Consider the following 20,156-nt stretch of genomic DNA (forward strand, 5'->3'; position numbering starts at 1 on the left):
CTTGATTAATGAGAAACAAGACATTTAAGAGTCAAAGTCTGAAGGAATAAAATCAGTACTATTAGAATCAGGAGGAAAGATCTGGACTGGATAAAAATCTTTGCATGAAATATCTCTGATCAAAGTCTCACATCCAAAATCTATAGCAAACTGGGACAAATTTGTAAGGTAAAGGCACAATGGGACCCAATTTACAAGTTGTCAAAGGGCATGAAATTTTCAAAAGAAAAGATACAAAACATCAATAACTTCTCACCCCAAGTGTTCAAAATTATTGAAAATTAGAGAAATGAAAGTTAAAACAATCATGCACCTATCAAGCATATCCTGTAATGGAATGTTGATGTCATGAGAAATGACAAATTCAGAGGAGTATGAGAAGAAGTACAGAATGAATGAAGTATAATAAAAATAAGACAATGAGTATAAATAAAATTAAAATATAGAAGCACTAAAACTGATTAATAGCTTTAGTCAACATTAGTTATCAAGCAAAGGAAATGTGTAGAAGTGGGGTGGAAAGATTCAGGGTAGTGTCATAGGGAAGGAAGAGTCTGTTGTTTCAGATTTTAATATATCAACATGTTTTAATAAATCTAATATCCAATCAAATTAAGACTATCTGCAATGTGAAGATGAAAAGAAATCAGTTTAGGAAGATAAGAGTCATAGAACATTTCCAGTCCTAAAACCAAAACGATTAAAAGTGCTCTGATTTTTCTCTATTTGTTTTAGTGAAAATAATTGATAAGAATTCTATAAAAATAACTAATTTAACAACATTCTGTCCCTAAAAAGATGACCAGTATGACCACTCAGTTCCCATGATGCTCCTGTTTTGTCTAAAGACAGTGGGAAAATTAAATCTAAGATTTATGCAGCCATAATTCAAGAAAAGTGAATGAAGCATTTGGGGAATAGAGAAATAGAAAGATAACAAAGATTTCAAATCATTAGAAGAATCATGTAATTAAATATGGCAGGTTAATATATTAAATTCAAATACTTTAAAATAATGTATTAAGACATCCTAATAGGATTTCTTGATCCTGATTATCCATTCAATTTTTTTTTTGGCCTCTAGTTCATTCCATTTGAATGGAGGATCTAGCATTACATGGCATGCCTTTATTCTTTTCAAGGGTATATGTAGGTATATGTATTTGCTCATATTTACACATAGCATTATAGAATTTAGATGAAAGATATTTAGAGTGAAGAAAACATGAGCTTTAATACTACTGGTGGTACCATTTGCTAGCTTTTTTATCTTGAGTCACTTCCTTAGCCTCTAACTTAGCTTTGGTTTCATCAGCTGTAAAATGAGGATAATAGAGCTCACCTTACAGGATTGTGTGAATTTATGGGTCTAATATATGTAAATAACTCTATGAAGCTTAAAGTACCATGTTGTTATCATTATTTTTCTCTGTTCTCATCTATTGTTGTAACTGAAAAATTATTCTCATACCTTCCAATTAAGTCCAGAGAGAAATTACATTAGACAACATGTTTTCCTTTTACTATTTTATTTCTGGTGTTCTGTGGACAATGTTCTGTTTACAGGCAGATACAAAAGTTTTTGGTTTTTTGTTTTGTTTTGTTTTTTTTTATAAATGAACAAATGGATTAGGACTTAAGCTCATCTTCCACAGTCTCATTTTTAAAATCTCTTAGGAAAACTCTAGTAGGATGATGGAGGTGGAACCTGATCCTGTTCCCACATGTTTTCAATTTCTTCTGCGTGGTTTACATATTTGGACAACTTTTCATTTTGTAAAGCTAGGGGATCATGACTATTTTGCATGGTAACAGTTATTTAAAATGTTGGTCCTAATCTTTTATGTATCAGTGAGATGTCTAGGCAATTGTGGATAACTGGTGATCTGTGATGATTGTCTAATTCCAGTACTTTTTATGTTGAAATCTCAAGAATATTTTAACTCTATATTCCTAGCATGAGGATTTATTGTCTGTTCATCTATAAAAGAAAATGAACTTTTATTCATGGCATGAAGTCATATCTTATTAGGGAGTTATTAGGAGCTAGGTTTCTGTAGCTACATTGATATGTTGCTCAGGTTCTACTGTTTGCTTACATAATGTGCACTGGTCAAATCTGAGCTCCTTAAGGATAATCCTTTTGTAATTTCTGGTGGTGGTGACAAGTTCCTAAACTGTCATTAAATTCCATTTTTATAAACAAATCCATGTGACTCAATCATCTGGTTGCCACTTTTTTCTTCAATATGTTATGGATTGAGTTTATGTGGATGTCACTGCTGGTGAGAAAAGGGGGAAGCTTTTGCTCTTGTTCATTTTTTTTTGTTCATTCTATTTTGATTTCTTTCCTTTTTATTCAGAGTGACTGAATGTTCATTAAGTTAGCCTTTTTAAAGATCCTGTTTTTAGTCTTGTTTATCAGTTCTATGGTCTTTTTTCTTGTTCCAATTTATGTATATAACTTTCAAGATACCATTCTTTGAACTGCTTTTGAGTTTACTTATAGGTTTCCTAACTTTTAAACTGCATATTTAGTTCATTAATTCCTTTTTTTCTATTTTGTTAATGTACGTTGTTAAGAACATATCCTTTTCCTTCTGAAGAATGTCCTAACTGCATCTCATAAATTTGGCAGGTTTTTATATCAATATTATTTTCTTTCATATTGTTATTGCTTAAATTATTTGTTTTTTGACCCACTAATTATAAAAGATTTTAATATTGTCTCCACTTAGATCCATATCTTATGTTACCTAAGTTGAGTATATGTTATTATGGTTTGCAAAGAATATATTTATGATATGTTTTTTCTTCATTTATTTAAAATTTTTTCTGTACCTAAATATATGAACCCTTTTTGTAAAATGTGTTGTGATATGAGAAATATGTATGTTATTTGATTGTTCCATACAAAAGTCATTATATACCTTTTACTCCTAAATTTTTCAATAGTTTGTTCAGCTCTATATTTTTCCTTTTGTTTATCTTTTTTTTTTTAGATATGTCTAGCTCTGAGAAGGGAACATGAAAGTCTCCTACAATAGATGTAATTACCATATGTCTTGCCCTTTGTGAACTTAAGTGACATGCCATTTGGTGGATATATGTTTAATTTTGTTGGTTTGTTATCTATAATTCCTTTATGTCTTGTTTCTCTCTATTGATATTATCAATTTTTTTTCTTTACATGATAGCACGATTGCAACTTTTGGGGTTCATCTGATGCATAGTATATTTTGATCCAGCTTCCCACTTTGAGTCCATGTATGCCTTGGCTTAAAGGATTTTTTCCTCACAAGCTACATATTGTGGGATCTGGTTTTCCTGTCTATTTTATTACCCTCTTTCATTTTATCAGATTATTTATTTAGTTCCTTAGAATTATGAGTTAGATGTGTTTTCCTTTGTTTGTGGTTCTAATACTACTTTTTAAAAGATGTTTTTGATCTACTTAAAAAATAAAACCCTTACCTTCTGTCTTAAAATCAATACTAAGTATTGGTTCCAAGACAGAAAAACAGTAAGGGCTAGGCAATTGGGTTAAGAGACTTCCCAGAGTCACATAGCTAAGAAGTATCTGAGGCCACATTTGAACCCAGGTCCTACAAATTTCAAACACATTTATCTACTGAGCCATCCAGATGCCCCTTTAATCTACTTTTAAGTAAATAAATGTTCCTACAGTTAGTTTTGCTTAACTTTACTTTCCTGTAAACCTATTTTCACAAGCTCACTTCTCTCCTGACTCCTCCCTCTCCTATTTGCCAACCTTTACTCCATTTGGAAGGTCTTATTTAAGTTATTTATTACTTTTACATTACTTCATTTCATTGTCTAATTCTTCCCATCCCCCCCTTTTTTCCTGTCAGTTAAATCATAGATTCAACTTCTTCCTACTTTTTCTCCTCTCTTAAGTTCTATCATAATTTAGATTTTTTTCCTTTATCTTTTTCTAGGAGTGATCTCTTTGCTTTGTTCTCTTCACTTATTATTACTATCTTATGAAATTCTATTCTCTGACTTGATATCTATATGCTTATTTATTCTTTTTAAAGTTTCTCTGTTATTCAATCTAAAGCACAATTAGCAAAATACTCCTTAAAATATTTAATGGATCCCAGTTTAAAAGCCTCTGGTTGGCTACTCTCAGCAATGCAATGATCTGGGATAGTCCTGAAAGACTTGAGATGGGGAGCTATCCACTTTCAGAGAAAGAACTGTTGGAATCCTCTTTCACATCAATGTATCTTTGGTTTTATTGGGGGGGGGTTGTTATGTACAAGTGTGCTCTTACAGCAATGACCAATATGGAAGTGTGTTTTGCATGACAATAAAATTTTTTTTAATTAAATTAAAAAAAATTTAAATCTCTGGTAGGAACTTCAGAACCACAAGACCACGACCAAGCCCAGAGGAACCACCTCACTATCAGACAGGTCCTAAAGTTGAAAACAAACAGAAAAAGTAGGTCAACTCAAACAACAGGGTCCCCATATTCCATTGAAGGCATTTACTATGTCCCTTGTGATGGTACTCTTCAGTTGTTTTCTGTTGATTCTTCTGTAATTTCTGGTGGAAATGACCTGGCCAAGTATTGGTATTATTATTTATTATTGCCAATAAACCACTTTAAGGGGGAATTTTGTGCCACTTGCTCTGGAGATAAAATGGGGATAAAAGTTGCTATTTAAATCTATGCTTCTTCTATCTTAGCTTTGGCCAGTCTTATGTTGCAACATAACTCATTTGGCTGTAGTTGAAAACTTATGTATCAGCATATGTCATAAGCCTCATTACCACCACCACGATGGTGTAGCTTTGTTATCAACGTCTTCAGCATTTTCCCTGAGTTCCGCACAACAGTCTACCAGAATCAATAACACAAAGCACAGCTTCCATACCTCTTACTCTGCCTGACTTCACTGCAATAAGACCAGGTTAGCTCCTCTACAATGACACTAGGACTCTAGCTTCCATGGTGGAACACCCAGGCAAATCCACCTCTACATTATCCAACCGATAACAATGGGCCTTTGTCCAGCTGTGACTATTTCCCCCACTATAGCCAGGCCTTATCTAGTTCAGGAAATGCCTGTTTTAACTGACAGGTAGGAGATTAAATCTACAGCTGCTGAAACACAATCTCCGCTCTGTTAGATAGGTTTTCATTGAAAAGCACTACAAACACATAATTTGTTTATGTTGTACCAGCAATCTCTGACAAAGCAGACTGTCTAGCTGAGACAAATGTGGTTAAACCCATTTATTGTATTATTTCTGCTACACAGAACAAGCTCTTAAAACGGAGAAACTAGACAAGGCACAAAGCTTGAGCTGTCTAAAGAAATCAAGAAAAGATGACTTCTTGTTACTCTAGCCCTTCTTACACAGTAAAGCATGTTCTCTCCTGGAAAACATCCATTTCAATTTCTCTTTTAAGTGGGTGGCTCAATGCTGTTTATGCTTTAGTTTTTAAAGTTTCTGAGGTTTCTTCCTCCATGTGGGCACAAAGTTAGACTCTTCTAAATTAAAGAACCAAGTAGGTATTTCTAATAAGGGCTATGATTCCCCCACTCAAAAAATAAATAAATAAATAAAAAGCAAAATGATTATTTGACTCCAGAAAAAGCAAATCTATTTTTCCATTTTAATACCATTTCCTAAAAGGGTTACCTGATTTTTTTGCACATTACTTCAGTTTTCTTTTTAAGTATTATTATCTTCACTATGAAATCTTGCATCGTGTTTATTAAATAGGACGTAATGATAAGAAATGCAGAAGAAATGCATTTAAAATAATGAACAGAAAACATCAATGCCAATAATTTCTCATTTACAGATTTAAAAATCTCTTCTCTAGCTATATAGTACAAAAATTCCAATTAACATTCTTCCATAATCTATGCCTCCATATGTTTTTAGCAATGGAAGTGATTGGAAGGTTTTGAATCTGTCCCCTCCATCAAGGTTTTAACATTATCATCATCAATCATGAATCGATGAATAACCAAGGCAGTTCTTTAAATAAGCAAAGGCATATAATGGTTTAAATCTGAAAACATTTTGAGAAGGAGAGGGAAAGTCAGAAATGGAAAGAACTCGCAATAGGTCTAATGGGATTTAGGAATAGATCATTCTCAAATACATAATTATACTCAGGAAGGAGATGGCCATGGGGAGGGGGAGGCTTCCATTTTGTCTTGACCATGCCCATCCACCTGAATCTGGGCAAACACTCAACCCCATTGGTACAGAGACCTGCTCCTTGGAACTTGGAGTTAAGAATCAAGTGTAAAAAGTACACAGTAAACTGGCTAGATCCATGGGGACGCCCTCAAACAGCATGGATAATGAAGGCAATCCATAACAGACATAAACAAACCCAGAAAGATGTCTGGCCCCCACATCATTATGTAAGATCTATGCCTGAGATATATGGGCATACATTTGAATGTTCAACTTCAAACTTGGCCTCTATCAGATTGATTCAATCACAGCATGGGGTTCAGTTAATAAACAAACCTTGCTGTTAGAAAATATTTGGGACTCAAATCATGTATTCTACCCCACCTAGTTAAGGATGTGGTGCTCCCATGTCCCATCTCCCTTTAAGCTTTGTTAGAACAGACTGTAAATAACAGCCCAAAAAAGACTTCTGCGGAAGCAGAGAGAATTCTCAAGGCTCCGCATCACAACTCTAGAGCAGATTCTGCACAAAGAGGGTGTTTCAGCAGAGGCTCAAGGGGCATTTTACAACATTTCGCATTAAAAATTAGAGACTGGTTTTAACAGCGTGGGCCGTGGATCACTTTTTCCATGTTTTTTTTTAAACATGTGGCACATGTTCCCACAAAGGATGTGACCATAATAGCAGTGATTCTTTGTCATAATTACTCATTTCACCACATTTTAGCCCTTTTGCCATGCTTGAATGAGGGGAGGGGGGAATACCCATCTTTGGCTCACCTTAAAATCTTAGAATGTCAGAGCTGAGAAAAGCCCTAGAACATAGTACATAGAATATATCAGTACTTGGGAGGAACCTTTTGAGAATGTCTAACACACTTTGGCTATACACAACCTTCCCTTCCTTATTTTAGACATGAGAAAACCGAGGTCCAGGGGGACTAGGACTTGTCTAAGTCTCCTGGTTTGTTGCATGGTGCCTTTCTAACACTACTTATACTGCTCCCCAGCCACCATCCATCCCCTTTCCAATTTTAATCTCTAAATTCTTTTCAAATGCCACCAATAATGCTAGAAATGCTTAAGGAATAAAACCCAGTCCACCCCTCTCAAAAAAAAAAAAAACCTTGTTTAATAATTCTGGCTCACCATGATGTCCTGATGCTCTCAAACACTTGCTAACTACAATATGTTATAATAAATCTAATATTATTCTATAATTGACTCACGTACTATATATGTATTATCTACACAATGAACCAGGGAGTTCCTATTAGTGTAGTCACAATATCCCTTTAGTTTTCTCACCTCCCTATACCTCCCATCACAGTGTCAGGTGCTCAACATGTGCTTTTTGACTTAAATTCCTTAAATTCAAGCGTATCAGAAAATGGAAGGAAAGGAAGGGAAGGAAGGGAAGGAAGGGAAGAGAAGGAAGGAAAGGAAGGGAAGAGAAGGAAGGAAAGGAAGGAAAGGAAGGAAAGGAAGGAAAGGAAGGAAAGGAAGGAAAGGAAGGAAAGGAAGGAAGGAAGGAGGGAAGGAAGGAGGGAAGGAAGGAAGGAAGGAAGGAAGGAAGGAAGGAAGGAAGGAAGGAAGGAAGGAAGGAAGGAAGGAAGGAAGGAAGGAAGGAAGGAAGGAAGGAAGGAAGGAAGGAAGGAAGGAAGGAAGGAAGGAAGGAAGGAAGGAAGGAAGGAAGGAAGGAAGGAAGGAAGGAAGGAAGGAAGGGAGGGAGGGAGGGAGGGAGGGAGGGAGGGAGGGAGGGAGGGAGGAAGGAAGGAAGGAAGGAAGGAAGGAAGGAAGGAAGGAAGGAAGGAAGGAAGGAAGGAAGGAAGAGTGGCAGCTAGGTGGCTCAGAGGATACAGAACCAGGTGTGGAGATGGGAGGTCCTGAGTTCAAACCTGACTTTAGTCACTTCTAAGCTATGTGACTCTGGGCAAATCATTTAACCCTTAAGACTCTTGGAACCAAAGACATGGGTAAAGGTTTAAAAAAGGGAGTGGGAAGGAGACAGGTTAGATACATCTTTAAACAAATGACTATTCCTCTGGATGTAGAAAGGAAAAGGTGAAAGGGAAAAAGAGATAGAAAAAGAAGAAAGTGAAGGAAAACAGAGACAGGAGGAGAGGATAGAGATATGAATGAGACTTTACTGGTAGAAGAATGATTAATAACGTCTCTCCTCAACAGAAGTAAAGGATATTTCAGGTTAGAGGCTCTGGGGCTATATATTGTAGCCCTCATGATCTGGACAATGCCAATACCTTGCCTTGTTTACTCAGTCTTCCTCAAGTGACAGCCAAATGATCAGCTCATTATTTGTCCTTAATTCAAAAAAGAAAGTTTATGAAAAAAAAAAGTTTTCACTAAGCAGCCCTGGCCAAGCTTTCATATCCATAATGGCACAGAGCTGAAAAATCAGAACTTGAGTTAAGTACAACAGAGAATCAGCATATGGACACATCACAATCACTTTTTAAGCCTTAACTTATCTACATCTATTATGTTTTACTTTAGTTTTTCCCCCTTTGGTTTGGGAGTTAATAAGCAGGTCTTGTGTAAGGGAATGGTTAGAAGAAAGCAAGAGTTTCATCTCTTTGCCTCTCTAAACCTCCTTCCACTGCCAATAATCTAGGAAATCTTTTTGCAAGCAGAAGGACTGGATCGAAGAAGGTCAATGAATGAGTCCCTAAATACTAAGGTAGAAGTTCTTAATCTGGAGTCTACAGACCCCCATGGATTTCCAGTGATATGTGAATGGGGATGGGATCTTTATTTTCACTGAACACTAACTGAAATTTAGCATCCTCTTCAGTTTTGTTTTGTTTTTGTTTTTTTATTCTGAGATGGAATCTATAAGTTTCACTGGATTTGCCAATGGGATCTTTGGATACAATTAGGAGGTTATGACAAAGACAGTAGGGTTAAGAACTCCTACTCTAAGGAAAAATGCCCAAGGAAATCCTAAATATTCTCACCTTACTTGAACTGAAAAGGGGGAGGGGGGCAGAATAATAGCAACTCCTAATTTACTAAACACTTTAAAGTTTACAAAACAATTTGATCTGTATAATAGTTTTGTGAACTAGACAATCCAAGGATCCTTATCTTCCTTCTTCAAATGAGGAAACTGGGGCTCCAACAGTTCATCCCTATCAACCTACCTGCTACTATAGTTCTACCAAGGATGCTCTCTTTAAGGCTAAAGTAAGTTTATATCCCAATAATTTTTTTCAACCTCAAAAAAGCAGTCATTTTCTCCACTTGTGTAGTAATTCACAAAGCACTACATATATGAATAATAACAGGATAACAACCGGTCCCAGGGTGTTTCTATCTGAAAGATGGGGCTTTGATAGTAGCAACAGGATGAGAAGGAAAAATAGTTTAATCATCTATGGTTTTATAGTTGTGGACTCTCCTCATCAACACTGACTGCATGTTCTCCATTACCCTAGTAAATAAAGAGCCTTTGGCAGATTCAGAAGTCAAAGGATTAATCACTTGTGGCCCTGGTAATGAGTCTCTTCTAGCTTAGCTAAACTAATCCATGAACAAAAAAATAGAAAGAGAACTTTGTAAAATTTACAAGAATATGAGCCATTCCCCAATTGATAAATGTCCAAAAGATATAAACAGAGTTTTGGGATGAAGAAATCAAAACAATATATATTACAAAATGAAAAAGTGCTCTAAACCATTATTGATTAAAGAAATGCAAAGCAAAGCAACTCTGAGATATCATCTCATGCCTATAAAATTAGCCAAAAGGGCAAAAGGGTAAAATGGCAAATGTTGGAGGGGATATGGAAAAAATGAAGATACTCATATGCTGTTGGTGGAACTATGAACTGATCCAATGTTTTTGGAAAGCAATCTGGAATTGTGTACCCAAAGAGTTACAAAACTATATGTATCTTTTGGCCCAGAAATATCACTGTTAGGTTTATTTCTTAAGATCATCAGGGAAAAAGGAAAAGAACCTATATCTTCTAAAATATTTATATCACCTCTCTTTGTAGTGGCAGAGAGATGGAAATTAAAAGGATTTCCATCAACTGCAAATGGCTAAACAAGTTGTAGCATATGATTGGATGGAATACTACTGTGCCGTAAGAAATGATGAACAGGTTGATTTTTTAAAAAGACATGGAAAGACCTATATGAAGTAATGAAGAATGAAACAAGCAGAACCAAGAAAACTTTATATAACAGAAACATTGTTTGAAGAATGACTTGTATATGTCCACTTCCAGAGGAAGAACTGATAAATAGAAATAAGCAAGACAGTTTTAAATATGCATATATTTTCTGTCAAATGATCCCTTCTTTAATGGAGGGGGGGATGAGAAGGGAGGGAGTTAACTGGGTATTTTAATGTAGAAATAAACAAAATGGATAAATAAATTTATATGTGTATTTTTTAAAAGAAGTCATAAAACACTGTGGCACAATTGAATACAATGGACTTCTCTACGAGCAGCAATGCAATGAACCAGGACAATTCTGAGGGACTTATGAGAAATAACACTATCCACATCCAGAGGAAGAACTGTGGGAGTAGAAACGCAGAAGAAAAACAACTGCTTGATCACATGGGTTGATGGGGATGTGATTGGGGATGGAGACTCTAAACGATCACTCTAGTGCAAATATCAATAATATGGAAATAGGTCTTGATCAATGACACATGTAAAACCCAGTAGAATTGCTCATTGGCTATGGGTGGGGGTAGGAGGAGGGGAGGGAAAGAACATGAATCATAACCAAATCGTAACCAAAGTTCACCACAAAAGAACATAAAGTTCACAGCCTATATCTGAAAACTCTCCTCTCTTGAAACCTATGTATTCTTGGTAAATTTTGTGACAGATTGCATCCCTACTGAAGACCCAGAAAAGAAAGTTCTTCCTAACAAAGCCCTTTGCATTGTCAAATGGTTCAACATCAGAACGTGATATGATTTCAAGAGAAGAAATGGCATTAAAGAAGACGTATTCTTATCTGCTTTTCTCTGCAATCTGAGCACCAATGGGACTTTTTCATCTGACTTTGAAGCTGAAAGTTTTCATATGTGTTGTTTCCCCCACTAGAATGTGAGCTCCTTGAGACCAGGGGCTGTCTTTTCTATTTGTATCCCTTTCACTTAGCAAAGTGTTTTCATATAAGTGCTTGATAAATATTTCATTCATTTATTCCACTAGTACTTGACAACCCATGTTCTCTTTCCTTCAATAGGGAGGCTTGAGAATATAATTAAAATGGAAAATCATTGTTAGTAACATTAAGTGTTTATAATTAAACACAATAAATTTTGTTACACTTATTAGCCAGCTCCAGACATGGAGCTGGAAAAAGATTCAAGGATTTAAAAGATTGAGAAAAAACTTAAAATGACTAAACTTAAAATCCTCAAAGTACTTTAATGAACTCATTCATTTATGCATTGATATTTTGCATTGATTGATACAGATGGCAAATCACCCACTCCCTTGCATCCTGTGTGATTCTTGTCCACATTGCCCAATAAGTTTAACACAGGGAGTCCTCTCAAACTCTTGGGAGCCTTCTCTGCATTCTATCTAAGGTAACTACATGGTATCATGTCAGACTTCGAATCAGGAAAATCTGCATTCATATCTTGCTTCAGACACTTAATAGCTATGTAACTTTAGAGAAGTAACAGAGGGACTTGAATTTAAGAATATTTTAAAGGACTAAGCAGATTCTGCATCAGTTAATATGCCTGGTCCTTCTCAGTGTTGGTAAAAAAAAAAAGCGTGCCTGTGTGTGTGTGTGTGTGTGTGTGTGTGTGTGTGTGTGTTAAATATTCTCAGGACACAATTTTTAGTTTAATCTGGATCATTAACATTTTCTCCATCACTTTCTTAAGTCTGGAGACTCTAGACAACTAAAACAAAACAATAAATCAAGTCTTGATTTGTAGCCTTTGATAGTCTCTGAAGGATAAATGCTCACACTGAAAATATAGCAAATGGTTCTTATGAGCTTGAACCAGCTAGATCTAGCAGAGTGAGCCCTGTTATTAACCTCTCTAATCCTCAGTTTCCTCATTTCTAAAATGGGGATAATAATAATACCCACCTTCTCAAGCTGATGTCAGGATCAAATGAGATAATATTTGCAAAGTCCTTTGTAAACCTTAAAGCCTTTTATAAATGCTGGATCTTATCATTAATATTACTGATATTTTAAGAATTCTAATAGAGCACAAGCCATCCTAAGGTTTTCTCTCATTCTTACAGTGGTCTGTCCTTTTTCCTCATATATAATTTTGAAGACATTCTTTTACTTTTATTCTTCTAAAGGTGCTCTTTTATATGTTAAAACCTGCTCATACCCACCATGAATCTCTCCATTGTCCACTGATCAAAGTTCATCTTCAATTATTTCAAGTCTGCTGAATTTCAAACAAAAGTAGCAGAGGAATACTGATATTAAAAAAGAATTTCCAAATATAATGGAGAAGAACCACTAGCTCTCTGCAGCTAACTACCGGTGGGCCAATGGTCAAATCCAATTGCTCTCTGGTCCTCAGCTTCTCTTCCTTTAAAAGCCAAAGAAGGAGTTGGTTGCAGGATCCCCAAATCAAAATAGATTTGAGCTCTAAATCTATTAATACATCAAGTAGATCGCTCCTGCTTTAGGGATTCTTTCTCATTACCATGGTGGGAAAACTTTAACAATAAGATTAGATCCACTTTGAAAGAGTTTGCTCTTTGGTCTGTCCTATATGCTGAAAGTATGAGAAAATAAAAGCTATTCAGATAGACCAGGTGAACTTTGGTGCTCCCAAGAAGCTCCCTTCCAAAAGAGGAAGGGGAAGCTCTGAAAGTGTTAAAAGTCCCCTTAGCCTATCAGCCAATTGTTGCCCTTGCTTTGGACCAACCTCTTTCTTCCTTTCTTCCTGTGGTCCCCAGCTCCCTCCCTCCTCTCCAATAAACACAACAAAGAAACAAAACCTGTTGAGTCTCGCCAAGGATTAATTTTATTCTACCTCTCCCACTTATGGCTAACACACTATTGGCCCAACCCTCCCCCCACCCCCCAGAAGAACTATTTCACACTGTAGGACAATGAAGTGAGTGGCTGACCAGGGTTTACGGAGCTCATTCACTGACTTTCCTCAGTTGGAACTTCCAACTTTGAGAAGCTTTGTCCTTGTCCCAAATACTGTTTTGTGGCAAAATGGAACACTGGCTACCAGCCTGCAGGCAAAAATCCTGCCTAATGAGAAACCTTACCATCCACATTAGTGAAATCCACACACCTTTCCATAAAGATAAAGTGAGCACAGGGATTTTTGTTTTCAATATAATCACATCCTTTTTTTTTTAATAGAAGCACCAACTGCTACTTAACAAATTCTAGAAAACAAACCATCTCTAATGCTGTCTCTATCCACCTCACTGGGGACGAGCAGGCTCAAGTTTGCCAGGCGCTGCTTAAGAAATATGATCAATGCAGCACTGTGAGTTTTGTATTTAACACTTAAAGGGCACATTCTAGAGAAATCGAGGCGCGGGTGTGCTGCCAATCAATTATCGAGTCAGACCACCCAGCGCCAACGTTTAAAATTCTGCATTGTTTGCACTAACGAGAAAGGACATTTAGGGTATACTCTCTCCTTCCTGTATTTTCCAGCTAGATTAAGCTGTTGTCTTCACAATTGCCTTCCAGCTGCTGTGACTTGTGAAAACAACAGACCCTGCTCTGTTGTCTGTAGAAAGCCTGGATTGTTATGAGTAACTTTATTGCAGGCACATGAGTGTGTTAAGACTTTAAAACACGCTCAAATGTCATGTGCACACCCAGTGACGGGCAAGAATAATTATGAAAAAACAAGAATTCTATGTCTATGAAATAGTGTTGGACAAAATGGGGCCATTCATTGTGTTCTCCTGGGAATGCATGGATTCTGCAGCCAGAAAACAGAAAGGGCGCTTTTTTCCTCCCGTAGGCTCAATGCTTAGCTTTGCCATCTGAGCCCTAAGAAAACACGGGCCCCTCTCTAACTACAGGCTGGCCCATGAACACTAGAAAGTATTAATGCATACCCCCCGCCACTTTTCTTTCCCAGCCGCCCCCTCTGTGTAGGCTGAGGCCACTATAAAGTCAATGCAAAGACATAATAGTTTGCCTAACATTCACTCCCCTTCCTTCTCCATCACTGTTGCCCCTGTTCCCTGCCGCCACTCCCCCCTCCAAAAAAAAATCCTTCTTCTCCACCAGAGTCTGCAAATCTCTCTAAACCAGAGGTTTTCTCCTCAGGCATGTAAGCTACTGTTAATGTTTTTACCAGGTAGTGTGTGGAGAAGGGGAGGGAGGGAGGCACTTCACGTGATCCAAAAGGAAGGCTGGCTCGTCTGGCGAAGGGTCTCAACTACCTCTTGAGATTCTCTCTCTCCAAGTTAACTGCGATTTGTTCTCCTTGTCAGCATGTGTGTATATTTCATCCCATGGCATGCCAAATGAAACTCCAAATCATTTCAGCCCCAATTCATTTTGATGCCCATATTTCACCACAAGTTCAAGCCTTTTATGCTTTATTGCAATTTTCAACCACCGTTATTTTTCTGTTAACAGACAAGGTGAGTTATGCAGTAATTTCCCTACATAGATAGATGGCACTTTGATGGCCCTTCGGAGATGTCCTTGGCAGCAGAGTTTGGGCAGGTCTAGCTCACGTGAGAGTGGAGTAACTTCCCCAATACATGCCTTTTTAGAAGGCTTAGAAGAATCATGCTCTCCCAGAATCTCAAACCTGGAAGGAACCTGAGAGACTATTTAATGGAACCCTTTATCTGGGTAGGTATTTCCTCCCAAACATCCTTGACAAGTGGTCATCCAGCTTTTCCTTTAACCCTGCCAATGATGGGTAACACATTGAGGCAGCTAGGTGACCTAGTGAATAGACCATTAGACTTGGAATCAGGAAAACCTGAATTCAAATCCTACCTCAGACATTCACTAGCTGTGCGACCTCAGGTATATTGGTTAACCTTTCTCAATCACATTTTCCTTACTTGCAAAACAAGGATGATAATAAAAATAGCACCTACTTGAAAGAGTTTTATCAAATGAGATAATATGTGTCAAGTGCTTTGCTAACTTTAAATAATTATGCAAATACTTATTATTATTCATCTCAATGCCATCTAAAGTAGTCCATTCTGATTTGAGATGACTTTTTATTAGCATTTTTCCTCCTTAAGTGGACCGAAAATCTACCTTTGCCATTTCAATTCATTGTCCTATGTCTGCCCACCAAGGCTTCTATTATATGACAATTTTTTAGGGAACTGATCTCTGCTCTCACGAACTACCCCAGCCCACCCTGCCATCTGCAAGTATTCTCTTTTCTATACTAATGGCACCCAATCCCTTCAACCCATCCTGGTATATCTATGCCATGGTTTCCCATTCTCTCACCAGCCTGGCCCTACTTTTGTGGATTATTTCAGCTTCTCAAGAGATAACACTCAGAAATGACCACCATATCTCAGATGCAGTTTAAGCAGAACAGAGGACAGTGGGGCCATCACTACCTCCATATTGGTCATTATATTTTGGGGGAAAATTTTAAGGGGAAATTGTCCTCTATTGACAGAGAGAGAATGAAAATCTAGCTATGTTCAGGCATATACAATTCTTCTTTTTATCCTGTAATTACCAGACCATTGAAACTTGACAGTTCCCTTTCCCAATGTATTCATTAAACTCCATACACACACACTAGTCCTCAAGATATTCCTTAGACAAAGTAAAAAAAAAAGTCAATTCCTCATTGGTTGAAGGATGCTCCGTGGGGATAACCTATTCTCTGGATCTGTGATTTCATTGGTTTAGAGAAGTCCCGGATAAAGAAGCTCCTTTGACTGTTACAGGTCAATACCTCCTCTGTTCCTTACAGTCTTAAGAGTTTCCTTCAGCACTGGGAACGTAAGTGATTCTATATGTGTGTGGATATATCCATATGTAGTTGTAAAAGACCAATGGCATTTTCTTTGAGTAGAATAAGTATTTTTAAAGAGCAATCAAGGAAAAGCATTGCTGCATCTTGAGCTAATCAGCAACTGGCTTAATAAACCCCCTAGTTAATCCTCTTCAGGTGAGGTGCAGATTGCAACTAACAATAAAATATGGATAGCTCTTATTTTGATAATCTATGTCAGTGATACTCAGTATTGCCTGCAGAGAGTATGTTGAGATTATTTCTGTATAGTTCAAGGATAATTAGCTGAAATGTGAGTTAATTCAGTCAATCAATTGGTTGTGTTGTCTATACTACTACTGTCAAACACCTCCCACCCCTCAAAAATAAACAGGCATTGCCAACTTGCTTTTGTCCTTGTTTGGGCATATCCAATTGAACCTGAGATACAGAGACTTTAAAGATGATCTAGTTCCCCTGTTCTTCTTTTCTGGGGGTAATGCCACTGGAGGCAGAGGGAGAAGATCTGTTTCCTCAAGTTGGGATCTCCCACTCTGGGGCCAGAACAAAGGAGGGTGACCAGGATTGGAGCACAGGTAAAAGTACCAAAGAGCTATTTTGTTCAAAGAAGGGAAGATACAGTGGAATGGGATTGTTGCCTTTAAATATTGGAAGGGTTGCCATGGAGACTTATCCTGATTGGCCTAAGAGGGAAGTTGCAAAGAGACAAGTTTTCTCTTGATGTAATTAAAGAGTTTCTAACAAGCAGAGCTTCCCCCAAAATGGAAGGGGCTGCCTCAGGAGGCAGAGAGTCTCTCCCACTAATGGTCTTCAGTGAGAAGCTGAAAAATCACTGTTCAGAGGTATAATAGAAGAAACTTCTTTTTCACACAACACCACTTGGACCAACACAGAGAGGATGAGATTCTTTTGCTCCCCTACAAAGAGAATAAAAGATTGTTTAACCATGAGCAAGTTGCTAGGTTTCTCTGTGTTGATTTTTTCCTCCAAAAAAAATTGGAGAAAAATCCCTATATTTCAAGCTGCGCCGAGTTGTTCTAAGGACCAAATGTGATCAGTTTCTTCCTTATTACAATTGCAGATCCTTACTGGGATCAGTAAGCACTTTAACAGTACTTACTTTGTAAGCTATATTTGGTATGGTTAACTTTGTAAACGATAATGTCCTATATAAATGAGTTACTACTATTTTTACAAAGGAGGAAACTGAGACCTGGAGAGGCCAAAGGATCTGGCAACAGCCACATGGTAGTGGTATGAAGACGCAGCTGGAGAGTCAGATCAATAATAGAATGGACCTAAAAAAGTCGTCTTTTGTTTTTGAGAAAGGTGCCTCGTTTCACTGAAGACCAAAGGACCAACAGGCAAAACCCCAAAGCAAGGTTCCTTCTGCAAAGCAGACAGGATGTTTGCACTCCCCTCATACACTTGTCTCACCTCTATGTCCCACCACGATGGCTGGGGCTGTGCCTTTTCTTCTCTCACTGGGGTGATGGTCAGCCAAGTCCCTGAGAAAGCTCAGCTGTTTCCTTGGAGCCACTAGGGGAGGATCATGAGTAACACCTCGGAATCCTCTTTTCCCAAACACCAGAGCTTGCTGCTGCTGTTTCCAGGCCAGGGGGCCTCCCTGGTTTCCTCCCTGGCCTAAATCCTACAGCCTCTTCAGGCTCCCACTGAAGTGGTCCTGGGCAAGGAGTCTGGACCTAATGCTGTCTCCCAGGCTGAAGCCTTAACTCCCAAGATCTAACCAGGCTTCAGGCCCAGCCTCCGAGAATTTGTTTTAACAATTCTACAACATCACCATTCCTCATTCATCCACTTAGCTTAATTTTCCTACCATCACTTTCATTGCTGAGGTTGTCTCTATTAAGCCATTTTTTGTGCATCATTAACTTTTAACCAGGCATCGATAGCTTTATTGTTTAAATTGCGTATGACTTTATTTTAACGTCAGCATTTCTTCTGGCTCCTGACAAGAAGTCACATTTTATAACTAATTAAATTGATCCCTGGGAAGCAAAAGCCACTAAACGGAATTATTCGTACCCAAGTGTCAATATATTAAATCAAAGGGCTAATGAGTTGGGTCACTGCTTCTTTTATCGAGAGGCTCTAGCAGAACAGGGAGCAGATTATCCACTATTTTCTGCTTTAACAATCAATTTTATTTAAACCAAAGGCAGCTAATTAATACATTTTGATCTTGCAGTAAATAACCCATTTTATCCCATTTTATAACTTATATAAATTTTAAGGTCACACTTAAGTGGAAAAAATTGCTCTGTTGATAGAAACTACACAGTAGCAATGGATACAGCACCTAGGTGTGATATCAGGGTTCCCAGGAGGTCCTGGGAAACTTCTCCGCCAGTCCAAAAGGTATTTTGCAAACCCAGAATTTGGAGAACTTTTAGTTTTCAACTATTAGCATCATGGGTATAAATCAGGAGGAAAATTCGTCTCTTGAGCTGACAATAGTGCCTAACGAAAGTGATTAAGAAATGATGAAATTTGAAATGTCAGCTTTCCCTATAGTTCTTGCAGCTGCTGAGTAATACATTGGATGCTTTCACTATTTACATCTGGACACTACTTTTAAAATCCATCACCTAATAATTCACACAAGTCACTATATCAGTCATAGGTTATTTTCTTTTGACATACCCCTAGAGACAGTGGAAAGACTATCTCCATTATTGCCTGTGGTACAGAGAAACAGTCTGATAGCCCTATACTTTGTATGTGAATCTGTCATTTCATTTGGGTAGATTTTCCTCTCCAGTTTACCACATTCACAATTTGCCACTGGAATTTCCAAAAGGTAAAAAGAGTCATAGAATACTAGAAGTGCTATCCTTTGAGTTTCAGTTCAGTTTAGTAGTTTACTCTAAAACCATGACTGAAGGACATATTCAGACATCCTTCCTGTAGCTGTCAAAAGTTGACCTAAATGCAGAGGTCTGATAATGTCACTCTCTTGCTCAAAAATCTTCAGTAGCTCCCAATTACTAATACAAGGTTCTTTGGCATTTAAGACCATATCTCTGCTCTACTTTGATTTCCAGTCTTATTTCATATTAACAGTATCCTCCTCCCCCCACCCCACTCCTCCCACATATACTCCTATTTACATGGCACACACTATACTGTGTCAAAAACAAAATCACTCATTGTTCCGCGTCACTTGATTCTCTTTCACATGCAAGCATTTGCAGGTCATACATTTGCCTAAAATGGCTCCCTTCTCATCTCTGCTTATTAAAATCTTTTCCTTCCTTCAAACCCCTGATGAGGTACCACATCTTACATAAAGTTTTTCATGAAGAACCTCACTGAAAGTTCTTTTATCCTCCTTACACATTTTCCAGGATTCCTTCATCTACATCTGTCTTTTAACCCAATCACATTCTCTCAGTATCATACATATATGTGTACACAGCATACCCTCCCTCCTCCAAGTAGAATATAAGCTCTTTGAGAACAATGCTCTTGTCTATGAGATGAATGGATATACTGAATAATGAGTTAGCAGTACTTATACAGCCCTTAAAAAATACACCTTGTGATTGTGAAAGGAAAATGGCTTTAATGAGATTCATTACAACACAAAACCAGGTTGAAAACTGAGAGAGAGAGAGAGAGAGAGAGAGAGAGAGAGAGAGAGAGAGAGAGAGAGAGAGAGAGAGAGAGAGAGAGAGAGAGAAAGAGAAAGAGAGAGAGAGAGAGAGAGAAAGAGAGAGAGAGAGAGAGAGAGAGAGAGAGAGAGAGAGAGAGAGAGAGAGAGAGAGAGAGAGAGAGAGAGTGAGTCAGTTCCAACTGTGATCTGCTACATAGTTTGGGTTAAGTCCTTTCCTATCACATGGTGCCTCATTTTACCCACCTAGAAATAAACAGCAGTTCCTAGACATCCCTGAGAACCTTGAATACCCAAGTAACTGAGTTGGGGCTCATGTTATTTGACACATAATAAAGCTGTCAAGATGTCAATGGTGTC

At 37.6% G+C, this 20,156-nt stretch overlaps 1 protein-coding gene across 22 annotated transcripts in view; it reads right to left on the minus strand.

The window, feature by feature from the left end:
- Window positions 1–20,156, minus strand: part of SOX6 (SRY-box transcription factor 6) — a 673,059-nt gene that overhangs the window by 164,465 nt on the left and 488,438 nt on the right. The window lies entirely within an intron of this gene.

Source organism: Monodelphis domestica, chromosome 6 (genome assembly GCF_027887165.1).
Source record: "Monodelphis domestica isolate mMonDom1 chromosome 6, mMonDom1.pri, whole genome shotgun sequence".
NCBI classification, from domain to species: domain Eukaryota; kingdom Metazoa; phylum Chordata; class Mammalia; order Didelphimorphia; family Didelphidae; genus Monodelphis; species Monodelphis domestica.